Source organism: Rhinatrema bivittatum, chromosome 11, assembly GCF_901001135.1.
Source record: "Rhinatrema bivittatum chromosome 11, aRhiBiv1.1, whole genome shotgun sequence".
Taxonomy (NCBI): Eukaryota; Metazoa; Chordata; class Amphibia; order Gymnophiona; family Rhinatrematidae; genus Rhinatrema; species Rhinatrema bivittatum.
In genome coordinates this window covers 54388502-54401457 of record NC_042625.1, presented here as the reverse complement: position 1 = coordinate 54401457, position 12956 = coordinate 54388502, and the positions used below count along the sequence as shown (strand labels likewise).

At 45.9% G+C, this 12956-nt stretch overlaps 1 protein-coding gene across 1 annotated transcript in view; it reads right to left on the bottom strand.

Annotated features, from left to right (window-relative positions):
• Nucleotides 1-12956, bottom strand: part of MSI1 (musashi RNA binding protein 1) — a 67445-nt gene that overhangs the window by 29086 nt on the left and 25403 nt on the right. The gene's annotated exons all lie outside the window — the stretch shown is intronic.

The following is a 12956-nucleotide window of genomic DNA, read 5'->3' as shown; positions in this document are numbered from 1 at the left end:
AAGCTAGCTGGATATCAGTCTCTAAATGCTGTAAAAACAATACAGCAGCAATGAAAAGACCCACAGAATGAGAACAGGACTTCAAGCCTTTTAAGCAGAGGAGTTAGAAATATTACAGCAGAAAAAGACCGTATGGCCCATCCAGTCTGCCCATCCGTCAAATTAATTTAGCATTATAATACCCATCACTTCCTTAGACATTCCCTGTAGTTATCCCATGGTTTCTTGAGTTCAGATATTGTTTTTATCGTCACCACCTCCACGCATCCTCCCTTTTTCTCTGTAAAGAAATATTTTCTGAGTCTACTCCCTTTCAAACTCATCTTGTGACCCCTCGTTCTACAGCCTCCTTTCCATTGAAAAAGGTTCACCTCCTGTGCATGTAAACCTTTGAGATATTTGAATGTCTATCATATCTCCCCTATCATCTAGGGTTTACATGTTTAGATCTTTAAGTCTATCCCCATATGCTTTAGAATGAAGACCACTGATGATTTTAGTAGCCACCCTCTGGACCAACTCCATTCTATTTTTATCCTTTCGAGGGTGCAGTCTCCAGAATTGTACACAATATTCCATGTGAAATTTCACCAGGGACCTATATAGGGGCAATATCACCTCCCTTTTTCTGCTGACCATTCCTCTCCCTATGCAGCCAAGCATCTTTCTAGTTTTTACCATCACTTTAGCCACCTGTTAGAACATAAGATATGCCAAACTGGGTCAGACCAAGGGTCCATCAAGCCCAGTATCCTGTTACCAACAGTGGCCAATCCAAGTCACAAGTACCTGGAAAGTAACCAAACATTAAATAAATCTCAAGCTAATATTGCTTATTGATTAACAGCTTATTGATAGCAATTTATGGACCTCTCCTCTAGATACAATTACCCCCAGATCCCGCTCTTTCTTTGTGCTTTCAAGAATTTCACCTCAAATACTGTTCCTGTCCCTTGGGTTTTGGCATCCTAAATATATTACTTTGCAATTTTTAGCATTAAATCTTAGCTGCTAGATCTTAGACCATTCCTTGGGCTTCACTAGATCCCTTCTCATGTTTTCAACAGCTTTCTGGCTCTCTGCCCTGTTGCAAAGTTTGGTATCTTGCAATAATGTCTGTGTTGTATTTAGAATTGCTCATTCTATTTAAAAACTGAAATTAGATGTTGAATGTTCTGCACCCACTTTGGACTATTGGCAAAGTGGAAGATGAAATAAATAAATAATAAAATAAAGATGCAGGGAGTAAGTATTTTACCCATTTTGGCCACATCTGCAAACTGCCCTTCCTCATTCCTAGGGTGTGTTTAGGTTGAGAGAGGAAATAGTTTGCGTTCTCAGCGCCATCTGCAAACTTTTCTAGCAGGTGCCTGGTTGTTAGAGTGGTGGGCTGAGAGTCAGGAAAACAGGCTTCAAATCCCACTTCTACAACAGACACACCTCAACACTTCAAATTCCATTGCCCTCTGGGGCTGGAAAATGCCTATAGTATCCGATGGTACATCGGCTTCAGCTTGGGTTGAAATTTAAAAATTAACAGATGCAAGTACTTTGTATCCACCATAACTTTCAAAGCAACAGTGCACTCCTACTTCAACTTTCAAAATCAATGCAGAGTCTGTGGGCTAAAAGTACAGGTGGACTTTATAGTAATGTTGACAGTTTGCTTCCAAAACATACATGAGAAGTGCCATGCTGGGTCAGACCAATGGTGCATGGAGCCCTGCATCCTGTGCATAAGAACATAAGAAGTGCCGTGCTGGGTCAGACCAATGGTGCATGGAGCCCTGCATCCTGTGCATAAGAACATAAGAAGTGCCGTGCTGGGTCAGACCAATGGTGCATGGAGCCCTGCATCCTGTACATAAGAACATAAGAAGTGCCGTGCTGGGTCAGACCAATGGTGCATGGAGCCCTGCATCCTGTACATAAGAACATAAGAAGTGCCGTGCTGGGTCAGACCAATGGTTTATGGAGCCCAGCATTCTGTACATAAGAACATAAGAAGTGCCGTGATGGGTCAGACCAAAGACACATCAAGCTCTGACAGTTGCCAAGCCGGGTCATTAGGAAGTACCTAGCAGATCTCAAGGAGTGGATCCAATTCCTTGTTGCTCAGTCCCATGGATAAGAAATGGCTTTCCTGAAGTCCATAGATAAATGTCTATAGACTTTTGCTCCAGAACTTGTCCAAACCCCTTTTAAATCATACTACACTAGATGTCTCTAGACCTCATCTTCCGGCAACAGATCCCACAGTTTGATTTTGTGCCGAATGAAAAAACATTTTCTCAAATTTGTTGTAAATCTGTTAGTTCCATGGAGTGCCCCCTAGTCCTATTTAACAGAGTAAATATCTGCTCCCTATTAACTTGTTCTACACCACTCATGAATTTTATAAATCTCAATCATATCCAAACTATAGAGCCCTAATCTGAGTAGCCTCTCATCATAGGAGAGCCATTCCATCCCCTTTATCATTTTGGTCGCCCTCCTCTTTACCTTTTCTAGTTTTGCTAGATCTTTATGAGATGAGGTGACCAGAATTGCACACAATGCGGTTACATCATAGATCTAAGCAGAGGCATGATGATATTCTATTTTATTCTCTATTCTTTTACAAATAATTCCTAGCGTTTTATTTACTTTTTTGACCACTGCCACACACTGACCTGAGGACTTCAACATATTGTTCACAATGACTCCAAGATTCTGTTCCTAGGTGGTTTTACTATGGAACCTGGCATTATATTATTATAGTTAGGATTATTTTTCCTTATATGCATCACTTTGCGCTTGTCCATATTAAATTTCATCTGCCATTTAGATACTTAGTCCACTAGTCTCACAAGTCCCTCCTGCAGTTCCTCACAATTCACTTTTGTTTTAACCACTCTGAATAATTTTGTGCTATCTGCAGAACTGATCACTTCCCTTACTGCTCCCTTTTCCAGACACCCTCTGCAGATGATAGACTGAACTGAAACCAATTAGCAGCTGATTCCTATCATGCATATGCAAATGTTTCTTCTAGAAAGCTTATTTAGATGTTCCACACACATGGCTAACCTGAAGGCAGAGAGAGCATCGTGTCATACATGATCTGCCTTTAAAGCAGGTTTATAAGCAGAGTGCTTCTGTGCTTTGTGCTGGCCAGCAAGAAGGAAAGGATAATTAGCTACACTGCAAACAAATAAAAAGGTTGCAATGGTTGACAAGGTGATTGAGGAAAGCAGAGGTAGTAGAAAGCTGTTAAGATCATCATGGACAAATTACTTATCTGATAATTTTATTTTCCTTAGTGTAGACAGATGAACTCAAGACCAATGGGTTATGCTCCCCTGCCAGCAGATGGAGACTGAGTCAGATTTCAAAGCTGACATCACCCAAGATACACCCCTGCAGTGACCTCAGCTCTTCAGTATTCTCTTCAAAAGCCACTGTGGACATACTATTGAAAAATCTTGATTTAAAATATGATTAAAAAAACAGATAACCGCAAGCTGATAGGGTTCGTCTTCACAAAATGGGCTTGGTAGACTATTCTGACCATCACAAACATGTTCTTGATAAGGGCTCCTTTATCCACCTTTTCCTGACATGTCACAAAAATGTTTCCTTTTGGGAGATGGTTCTATTTTTCTATAAGAAGCAGTACATCTATTCAGTTGCCTTTCCAAGGGGAGGTTTTGTTATTGGGTGGGATGAATTTGTGGTGAAATGTGGCGCCATCTATTACAAAAAGTCAAAATTTCTTTATTTCTATAGCCTTTCTTTTGGCTTGGAGGTGCATCCTATCGGAGTGGATTACAGATGCCGTTCCTTCCTTTTCTCTCTGGAAGGAGCATACAACAACTTTTATGCAGATGGAGCGGTATGATGTTTGTTAGTTATGTCATAAGGTCCCAAAAGACTATCTCCATTTGGCAAAAATATTATGAAGCTTTGTCACCAGGAATGCAAACCAAACTTGGGGAGTTGGGGTACTCTCCACATTGGCAACTGCGGGCTCACAAGTGGGCTCCAACTTAACTGTTATAGCTCTGGGGAAAGGAGAGATTGTGTGTGTGGAGAGTGTGCAGGGTTAATGTGGGTTGACTGAAGTTGGGAATGGGTAATTGTGTTTTTGGGTGGGTACTGGATGGGGGTTTATTTGGGGATAAAATCACATGGAGAAGGTGGAAGTGGAGTGCTGTTCTTGTTTTCTGACCTACGTAATGCCTGTACTATGTTAGCTATTGTAATGGTTAATGGTCCTGTTGTTCATGGTTTGTTTTTTGTCACCTTCTGTGTCTTAATAAAAATGACTTTGCAAAAAAAAAAAACAAAAAAAAACAAAACTGGATAACCGTAACTTCTCAACCAATCATAAACACTGAACTCCAGTAAGAATATAGATGCCCTGATCTAGGGATTGGACAACGGCTCACTCGTAATCTCTTGGAATCGATATCCATTCCATGGGTGAATCCTTGGCCCCATTCTTAGGTAGCCATGGGAGGGATGCTGAGTCCACCTGTCTACACTAAGGAAAATAAAATTATCAGGTAAGTAATTCTCCATTTCCTAGCGTATAGGCAGATGGACTCAGGGCCAATGAGATGTACAAAAGCTGCTCCCAATTGGGGCAGGAGGCTGTATCCTCTCAAGCATGTACATCCAGGCAATAGAACCTGGAGAAGGTGTGCAAGGAGGATCACATCGCCACTCGGCAGATATCGATGGGAGACAGCAGTCTAGCTTCCGCCCATGAGACCGCCTGAGCCCTAGTGGAATGAGTTTTAACCTGAAAGGGTAATGGCTTTCCTGCCTCCACATAGGCTCCTGTGACCACCTCCTTAATCCAGTGAGCTATGATAGCCCGTGAACCTGGTTCGCCCTGCTTCCTTCCACCATGAAGGACAAACAGGTGGGCCATCTTTCGGACCAGTTCTGAAACTTCCAGATACTGTACCAAGAGTCTACTGACATTCAAATGACGGAGGCGGCAGTATTCTTCTGCGTTCTTGTGCTTATCTAGGGACTGCAAAAAATGGACTGATTCATATGAAACTCCGAGACTACCTTGGGCAAGGATGGATGGAATGGAACAAAGCTGTAACGCTCCTGGATTTATCTGGAGGAATGGTTCCTGATATGACAATGCCTGTAGTTCAGAGATGCGACGTGCTGAGAATATAGCCACCAGGAACACCGTTTTCAAGGTTAATAAACGCAAGGACAGACTGCGCAGTGGCCGAAAAGAGGGCCCTGACAACAATTCTATTAGTAGATTAAGATTCCACAAGGGAATCAGCCACCGTAGGGGTGGCTGGTGGTGCTTCACCCCTTTCAGAAAACAGGCCATGTACAGATAAGCCGATAGGCTGGTTCCATTCACTTTGCCCCTGAAACAGGAGAGAACCACTATTTGGACCTTCAAGGAGTTAAGGGTCAAACCTTTATTCAAGACATCCTACAAAAATTCCAGAATAAGTGGGATTTTGACCGTCGTACGGGGGACATCACGTTCTTTGCATCAGGCCTCAAAATACTCTCTAGACCCGCACATATGCTAGGGATGTAGAGAACGTCCGAATGCGGAGTAAGTTAGCAGTTACTGTCGCAGAATATCCTCGCTTCATCAGGCAAGTCCTCTCAAGGGAGGATCCTCATTAAATGACCGGCCCCTGCTGTAGCAGGTCCTTGTGCTGGAGGAGGTATTGGGGGGGGGGGGGGGGGGGGGGTGTCTCCACCAGAAGTCTATGCATGTCCGCATACCATAAATGCCTGGGCCAATCTGGTGCTACTAGTAGGACTAATCCCCTGTGGTGCTCGATGCTGCGAATGATCCTGCCCAGCAGGAGCCATGAAAGGAATGTGTACAGCAACTTATCTTCTGGCCAGATTTGAACGAAAGTGTTGATCCCCAGGGACCACTGATCTCGTCTGCGACTGAAGAATCAGAGAACCTTCGCATTGTGAGATGCAGCCAGCAGGTCGATGGACGGGAGACCCCAACAATTTACTATCGGCTGAAAGGCTTTGGCCAACAACACCCGCTTAACACTCTCCTGAATCCAGACTCTCCCTGCTTAAAAAGTCTGTTCTGATGTTGTCTTTTCCTGCGATGTGGGAGGTTGAGATCATCTGTAGATGTATTTCCGTCCATTCCATAAGGAGAGCTATCTCCTGTGACACTTGATGGCTCTTAGTGCCATCCTGGCACTTGATGTAGGCTACCGTCTTTGGGTTGTCCGACATTACATGGACCGCTTGACCCTGGAGTTTGTGGCAGAATTGTAGACACGCCAACTGGACCGCCTGGGCTTCTAGGTGGTTGATTTTCCAGAGGGCTTCTTCCTCGGTCCAATGTTCCTGGGCCGTCAGCAATGGAGACTTGCATCAATTGTGAGGACCAGCCAGTTTGGAGAGGATAGGGGTACACCCTGCTCAGATGAGCTTCTTGTAGCCACCACTGGAGCTGAGAGCATACTCCCATCGGTAAGAGGAGGCGATCGAATAGTCTTGAGACAACAGTGAGCATTGAAGTGGTCGCATATGTGCCCATGCCCACGGCACTACCTCCAGGGTTGCCGCCAAACCGAGAACTTGGAAATAGTTCCACACCATTGGGCGTATCGTGCTCATTAACTGACGCACTTGGGACATCAACTTCCTTATCCGTGTGGTTGGAAGGAAGACCTTGCTCTGCTTGGTGTCGGACTGGACTCCCAATATTCCAAGGACTGGGAGGGCTTGAGACTGCTTTTGGCCAGGTTTACGACCCAGCCGAGTTCCTAAAGTAAGGAGGTCACCCTGTTGATCACTCAGAGATTCTCTTCCACGGACTTAGCCCAGATCAATTAGTCGCCCAAGTACGGGTGCACCAGTATTCCCTCTTTTCTCAATGCTGCCGCCACGACTCCCATAATCTTGGAAATTGTTTTGGGAGTGGTGGCTAGGCCAAAAGGCAGTGCCCGGAACTGATAATAGTGACCCAGTATCTTCCTTCTTGGGTACGATGAAATAGCCCCGTATTTTCCTGGGGCGCAGGTACTGGGATTATAGCCCTCATCCTGAGGATCCTTAAAAGAGTAGTCTCCACTACCTACTTCTTGTGCTGGGAGTGGCAATATCATGCGCATCCTTTAAGCCTGCTCCTCTCTCCACTGGGATAGTTGTTCACTGAGAGAGGCGGCACAGACCAGCGCATCCACTTTAGGGAAATGCAAACACTCTCTCACAGCCAGATCCAGTGGTTATAGAGCTCCTAAACACTCATCCTCCTTTAAAACTTGCTTCTGGGGCGTCCCATTCCAGGTAAATCAACTCCTGGATGGCTTCCAGTACTGGAAAGTATCAAAAGGCTTTCCATAGGGAAATCAGAATGGGATTCTGCTTTGATTTGACCCAGCATGGCAATTTCTTATGTTCTTATGTAGAGTCTGCCCTAGGAACTCCCAGCATCTTCAGGGTCTAGGAAACCAGGGCCGGGAATTTGTCTCTATGTAAAAACCGTAACAAGATCCGATACGGTTCTAAACCAGGGGGAATTTCCCCATCTTCCAAGGAATCTGTTTCCTCCTCTTCATCCATGCCATCTGGGTCCCTGCCAGGTGAGGTGAGGCATGCCTCGAGGTCTGCCCATAGGACTGGGAGAAGGAGGGCTTACCGGCAGAGGTTCTATCCGGACAGGGGCAAGTGAGGTAGCAGACTGCGCCTGTACGAAGGCTTGAAGGCCCTGGAAAAATTCCACACAAGAGAAGGCAGCCGGGTCCATGCCTAGCCCAGGAGGTACTGGGGTAGGTGCCACTGAATTCCCCTCTCCCATAGATGACCCACCGTACGCACGGCTCGCCTCTGTGCGCACGGATCGAATTGGCGGACAGAGCGGCGATCAACTGAAAATGTCAACGGCGACCACGCGAGCAACATGGCTACCACCTCGGAGTGTCTCCACGTGGGAGGACCCTCACGTCAGACCGGGGTCTAGCCCGGATAGGGCTCATCAACCCAGTAGCACTGACGCCGGCTGGCGATCTGTGTGGCTATTCGAGCCTCGGAGACCAGAGACTTTTACGAAGTTTTCTACCTTACCTTGTCTCGGCGTTTCCCGATCTCATCCCGGGCGGTCTCCGGCTGTGGGGGGGGGGGGGAGAGGGAAAAGTACCTTCACTGCCGTACTTGAAGTTGCACTCGCTGCCTCTCAGCTGCACCCGTTGCAGGAGCTAAGTCCACTCCGGGAGCCAGCTGCCGGACTGAGGCCTACCTCTGAGGGATCGTGGAAATCACCTCAGGAATCTCGACTGGGGGGAGGGACCCGTAGTATCACCGTAGGAGAGCGGGGCTCGTCTGTAAAGGTAAGTTTTCTTCTTTGTTTTGGATTTCTTTGGTTAGAATACTCTAATGCTGTGCAAGCGTGTATAGAGTCCTGAACTGCTATGGAGAAGGAAAATACTGGGGAGCAGGGCTTCCTGCAGGGGTATAAGTACTAGGGCTGACGTCAGATTGAAATCTGATCCGTCTCCAACTGCTATCAGGAGCACACTATACCCACTGGTCCTGAGTCCATATGCTACACGCTAGGAAAAACGCTTATGTTTCTTGGCTACCGAAGCCATAACTGTGTGTTCTGTTGGCTCGCGCTTAAATTTTTATGTGCACAGATTTCAGGCTCCTAGGCGGGATGCGGTGAGGCGTACACATAGCCCATGTGCCCGGCTTTATCTGTAGTAGGTTGTGCACATATGTATGCGTGCGAAGTTATGCGCACAGCACATGCGCAGAGCCAACGCACTGCGCGTACCAATATTCTATGAAGGGCAATACAGCACGCACAAAGACACATGCAAAATTGCGCCACCGGCCTACCATGTGGTGTGCCAACCAAGCCTAAAGCTGGCCTAGCCCTCTGGGGTGGGGGGCTGCTCAGCCCATTCTCCTTACCCCAACGTGATCGTAAACAACGTCGAGCAGGGAGAACAGAGGAAGTCTTACCGAAACCCCTTAAAATGTCTCTGAATCAGGAGGTAAATCTCTCTCTCTCTTTTTTTTTTTTTTTTTTTAAACTTACCTGGGTTCAGCGCTGACCAGCTGAGTCAGAGACAGTCTCTGGCTATGGGGGAAGAAGGCTTTGGCCGTTACCGCCGCGCTCGGCGTCCTGCATCCACTGCCTTTTAGCTGCTTAAGCAGCAAAGTCCACACCGGGATCTAGCTACCGGACCAAGGTACACCTCTGAGGGATTTTGAAAATTGCCTCAGGAATTCTCAACTAGGGGAGGGACCTTTAGGTATCACTGCAGGAGAGCGGGGCTCAATTTTTTCTCCAATTTAAATGTAGAATTTCTCATTCCAAAAAGTACAGCAATCCCCACAGGGAGATGTACGTCCCATCTGCTGGAGACGGAGAAATACTGAAGAGCTAAGGTCACTGCAGGGGCGTTTCCAGGGTGATGTCAGCTTTGAAATCTGACTGTCTCCATCTGCTGGCAGGGGAGCATAACCCATTGGTCCTAAGTCCATCTGGCTACATGCTAGGAAAAGGGAAATTTTTTTTTTTAATTTTTATAGTAATTGCCATTCAGAGCAGATCCTAAGGCTCTGCAATATGTAGCCACCTTTAGTGTGCAGTACAATGTGTGTGTGACCCAGACAAGCAAACATTCAGGCTGATACAGAAAGAAACGCAGGAGAGTGGGCGAGCTCCCGGCGCGCACACAAGCCAGTGTCCTGTGCGCGCGATACAGTAAATAAAATTATGCTAATTAGGGCCCACGGTAAAAGGAGGAGCTAGGGACACTAGCACGTCCCTAGCGCCTCCTTTTTGACATGAGCGGTGGCTGTCAGCAGGTTTGACAGCCGACGCTCAATTTTGCCTGCTTTGGTTCTCGGACCCGCTTACAACCACGGGTTTGGAAACCAGACGCCGGCAAAATTGAGCGTCCGGTTTTCAACTCGCGAGCAGATTTTAATTTTTAATTATTTTTTATTTTTGGGACCTCCGACTTAATATCTCCATGATATTAAGTCGGAGGGTGTACAGAAAAGCAGTTTTTACTGCTTTTCTGTACACTTTCCCGGTGCCGAGAGAAATTAACGCCTACCTTTGGGTAGGCGCTAATTTCTGAAAGTAAAATGTACGGCTTGGTTACACATTTTACTTTCTGAATCGCGCGGGAATACCTAATAGGGCCATCAACATGCATTTGCATGTTGCGGGTGCTATTAGTTTCGGGGGGGGGGGGGGGGGGGGGGGGTTGGACGCGTGTTTTCGACGCGCTATTACCCCTTACTGAATAAGCGCACTGAACTGTATCAGCCTGATTATGAATAGAAGTAGATATAACAGGCGCATGACAATATATAAGTATCGAGGGATTGAGTGTCAGGGAAAAGGAATGAGGAAGAGAGGAACAGGAAAAGAGAGAAGGGAAAACATGATAGATAGTCTTCCAGAGAGCACTACCCCAAAAACCTTAAAAGGCAAGATGCTTTGTAAATAGTAATCATTGCTTTTGCAGGTCTAAAGGCTTCCAGAAGAGGGCACTCTGTGATCAATGACAGTTTCACCAATGCGGCACCTTTGCCAGATCATCTTTAAGTTTATTAAAGTGTGCACTTGATTTCTCTTCTACAGTACCCTCAGTATCTCCCCCCTTGTACTTACACTTTCTGTGTTTTAAGTATGAGTCTCCTTAGGCTCAAGATACGTTTGGCAGGTTTGGGCCAAAGAGACAGAACTGACAGCCAAGTGCTCTGTTCTGCCCTCAGTTTCTCTCTTTTCAGCTGTGAGGATCCCTGGAAGTTCTTAGATACCAAAAATGGGTGTCTAGGAAACTTAATGCATCAGAAAAAGTTTTAACTTTCAAGAGTCCTCATCAGAGACCCAGTTCCCTAATGTGTAACCTTTTGTGAGATACTAGAGAAGAATGGCACAGGGATCTGGGACTGATTGGCAATCAATCTGAAAGAAGTCGCACAAGAACTGCTAGTTGAACAAAAGTGCTGAATTACTTATTAGATTGTTGCACCGTACTTATCTCTATCTCCCATTTCTTTCTCTAGATTCTGTCCTTGTTGGAGGGTGGTAGAAAGTTCTGATGCACATCTCCAGATGTGATGCCACTGTCCCTTTGGCTATAGTTTGAAGTCTGAAATTTGTTCTGTTACTGCTATTACCTTATCTCTCACCCTAGGTCTCATGTGGTCCTGCCTTGTCACTCAATGAGTCATTGTAAATAATGGCAGATAAAGACCACAATGGCCCATCCATTCTGTCCAGTTGAGATTCATTGTCTTTTGGAAGATGTACATGTACATTTCCAAATGCAACCCAACACTAACTCTCCTCTTGGGTCTTTCACTTGCTCTCTCGACTCTTCTGTCATATCTGTCCCACGCATGGCCAAGTCGATTGCACTGTTGGGCTCCTCATACTTTCTTTCAGCCCTGATGAGGTCATACTACAGCTGTTTGGATTGCAATCGCCACTCCGTGCAGGTTACCCCCATGCTTTATGGAGTCCTGATGCAATTGCAAACTGCTGTTTTGGGATGTAACTGCTGCTCTGTGCATGTTATCCCAATACATTTTCATTCTTGTGCCATTATTGATCCTCTGTGCTTATCCCACACATTTTTTAATTCCATTTTTCTCTCCACTACATCAACTGATAGGGCATTCCAGGCATCCATCACACCCTTTCTGTGAAAAAATATTTCCTGATGCTGTTCCTGAATCTTTCCCTTTGGAAGAACACATTATGACCCCTAGTTCTACAACTTCCTTTCTATTGAATAACTTTCAGGTATTTAAGTTGTCTGTCATATTTCCCCTTTTCTCTTCTAGGGTATACATATTCAGTCTCATCTCATATGGCTTAGGTTGTCTTCCTCTGAAATGCCTCTAGCTCTCTGTCCTTTTTAAAATATGGCCTCCAGAAATGAACACAGTATTCCAGGTGAGGCCTCAATATGACCTGCACAGGGGCATTCTCACCTTTTTCTGCTGATTATACCTCTCCCTATACTCCTGGCTTTGGTCACTGCCTTGTCACACTGCTTCGCTTCCTTGAAATCAGACACTACCATCCTGAAGTCTCTCTCCTGCTCAGCGCACATCAGCTCCTCACCTCCCACATCCTGCTCCCTCAGCTCTCTGAACTCTTAAGGCATGACTCTGCTTTTATTGTTTCCATTAAATCTTAACTGCCAAGCATTCAACCACTTCTCAAGCTTTTTTAGATCACTTCTCATGCCTTCTACTTCTTCAGGGTTGTCCAATCTGTTTCTGATCTTTGTGTCATCTGCAAAAAGGCAAACTTTTCCTTCTAAACCCTCCGCAATGTCCCTCACAAAGCAAAAAACTGGCCCCAGGACTCATCCCCAAAGCACTGCACTAATCACTTTTTTCCTCCTCAGAGTAAATTCCATTTACCTCTACCCTCTGTCGTTTTACATCCATTTTCAAAGAATGTAAAGGAAAATCGGTTCTTACCTGCTAATTTTCGTTCCTGTAGTACCACAGATCATTCCAGACCTCTGGGTTTATGCATCCGTGCCAGCAGATGGAGACAGAGCCCCACAGAGCACAGTGAGAATATCCCCTGAAAAACACTGCCCCGATAGCAAAAACGCCGCCCGTAGAGCCCAGGAGAGACTTACCGCCCCGCTGAAACTGTTTTGTTTTTAAACTTTACAAAAATAACAGGGCCGCTGCTCTCCTAAGGCCAAAGGGGGGCTGTCCAGCTTCAGCTCAGCCTGAAAACTAGGAAAGAGCCCTAAAAACAAAAAGCAGCTGCCCCGAGCTGAAAAGCCACCTAGGTGGCCTCGTGAAGGGAGGGATCTGGACCACCAGATTTGCACCTCACGGATGGGAGCTAGAGCGAGCGTACAAAAAGGTCACCGACCTCCAGCTCGTCCACCTCAACCAAAACAGGCGACCCCTGGGAGAAATGCTCCTGAGAAAAAGAAACA